At 39.3% G+C, this 2,211-nt stretch overlaps 1 long non-coding RNA gene across 1 annotated transcript; it reads right to left on the bottom strand.

Moving 5' to 3' along the window:
- Window positions 1–432: 432 nt before the first annotated feature.
- LOC123356364 lies at window positions 433–1,964 on the bottom strand. The gene is made up of 3 exons (XR_006575341.1): window positions 1,739–1,964; window positions 580–710; window positions 433–483 (listed from the first exon to the last, which is right to left on the bottom strand). It is a non-coding gene; the product is annotated as an uncharacterized LOC123356364 (long non-coding RNA).
- Window positions 1,965–2,211: the final 247 nt, after the last annotated feature.

Below are 2,211 nucleotides of genomic sequence, written 5' to 3'. Positions count from 1 at the left end.
AAGTTCACTTAATATAACTTCTAGTCCAATAGCTATCCACCATCCCCAGCCCTCTGGCTAAAAGTCTGAGGTAGCCAGAAGGATCCCTTGTACAATATGGGGAGTGGGTTAACTTTTCATGTCCTCGCTTCCAAAGACTGTCAGTATGCAAATTTTAACAACAATTCTCAATTAAAAGATTTGGCCAATGTAGTTTCTTTCTCTTACTTAAGAAAATGTATTAGACTTTAGTATATAACATTTTCTGATGTAACCAAACACTTTGTACTCCAAATTGAACAAAACAAGTATCTGCATTTCAATCCAACATTTCCGCTTGATATCAAATCAGACCATCTCATGAAAATATTAAACACAACAATTCTGGCTACAAAAAAAAACACAACAAGACAGAACATAGAACACACAACATAATCTTCTACTGTGCCAGTAAATCAAGGTACGTTGAATGCTGTGCAGCTGGCATTAGTTTTCTTTGATTATCTGAAAGACAAAAACAGAGGTCCACCCCGTCTGGGCAATTAAATACTTAAAATATACAGATACTCTTGTTGATTCTAGGCAAAACAGAGGAATTACCCCATATTTTCTCGTATGTGTTTCTTAGACAGCCTTGGTTTCAGCGGCCTCCACCTTATCAGTTAGTTAATTTGCATTATCACAGATGCTTTCCGGCTTGCTTTCCTATTGTTAACTCCTGCTTTTAAACACTGAAAGAAAACATCACCACTTATAGTGCCTGTAGAGCCTAATAAAATTATCATTACATAGTACTGTATACAGTCTTCAACTGATTTAACAAAATTGGTCACAGCCAAATTATTACAATCCAATAAATTTATTTGCCTGAATTTATTTACAAACATTTCAAAGACACCAAAAAACTGTCCTCACTTGCTTTTCCCTTCCAACAGCCACTTTACCAATTCAAATCACCATTCCAAATATACTTCTGAGTATTTGAAATTCTCATGCTTATATTCACTTACTCCTTTATTCCACTACACCCTCAAAAGTTTCCAACCTGTTGTCCAATCACTTTGTCTGTTGCCTGCTCGCCTGGGCCCGATCCTTTTTTCTTGCTGAGCCGTCCCTTCCATTTTGCACCAATTTGCTCCACTACCAGTTTAGCTAGGAGGGTGGGCTTCACAACTAGCCCTCACCCTTCTGGTCTTGTCCCCAAAACATTTCTACTCACAAGACTACCCGAGTCCTCCCTAGTAAGGCTTGCCACCTGGGCAAAAATACATGGCCATTTACTTAACACATAATCCAAACCCCTTTGGGGGTCTACCCAGAGACCCACCCATTTGTCTGCTGACACTTAAACAGAAAAGAAAATTACACAGAAAGCAGAGAAAATTACAGTCTAAGCCAAATTTTTCTACTTCTATTATATTGTCCGCTACGGGGGGGCGGGACTGTAAAAATCTCAGGACAACCTCAGAGCTTCATCGCACACATGGCTTCCACCCTGAGGAATTACGAACGAGAAGTTCAGTTCCGCTCACACACCTAACGGCCAAATGAACAGAGCAGAAAAACATCAGTAACCGGTTAAACAAAACAAAGCCAAAGCTAAATAATGCACCAAAACCAAATAGTGTTTCCGTATTCTATATCAAGTTTTAAAGCTTCATTAAAAATAATAAAACAACAATGGAGAGTATTGGGAATGCTCCCACCTCACACAGAAAAAACATGAATGCCCCAAGCCTTAAACCACTTTAATACTCACACATGTCTCACTGGGAAGTTAAGCTTTGCAAATATAATTCCAATTCCGCAATCTGTACTGCCTTCGGTTTGCCCGTCTCTATGTTCCACAAGTGCAAAGCAGTTTTCCTTTGCACTTAGCATAGTCCGCACTGATTTTCGACCTTGAACACAAAACAACTTCTCCTATCTCTGGGTGAAGCCGAATTTCAAATTAACCCGTTCCTAGACAAATTGCTCACACCGTGTCAGAGGCTTTTCTTTTGTGATTAAAAGCTCCTCTTAGATATATGATCTTATCTCGATTGAAGGTGCCTTCTAATGGACATTGTTTAAATGAATTTTTTCACGCATGTACAGATTCCAATCATTTAAATACCTGCAGATTTTAGGACCATAATGTACGTACATGTAATATGCTGGGGCACCCTTAGGGGGTAAGGTGGAATATTTAGACTGTCAGTAGCCCACACGGAAGGGAAAGGGGAGGGAAGA

This window comes from Mauremys mutica, chromosome 1 (assembly GCF_020497125.1).
Source record: "Mauremys mutica isolate MM-2020 ecotype Southern chromosome 1, ASM2049712v1, whole genome shotgun sequence".
Taxonomy (NCBI): Eukaryota; Metazoa; Chordata; order Testudines; family Geoemydidae; genus Mauremys; species Mauremys mutica.
The sequence above is the reverse complement of the archived record's forward strand: the minus strand, read 5'-3'. Positions and strand labels throughout refer to the sequence as shown.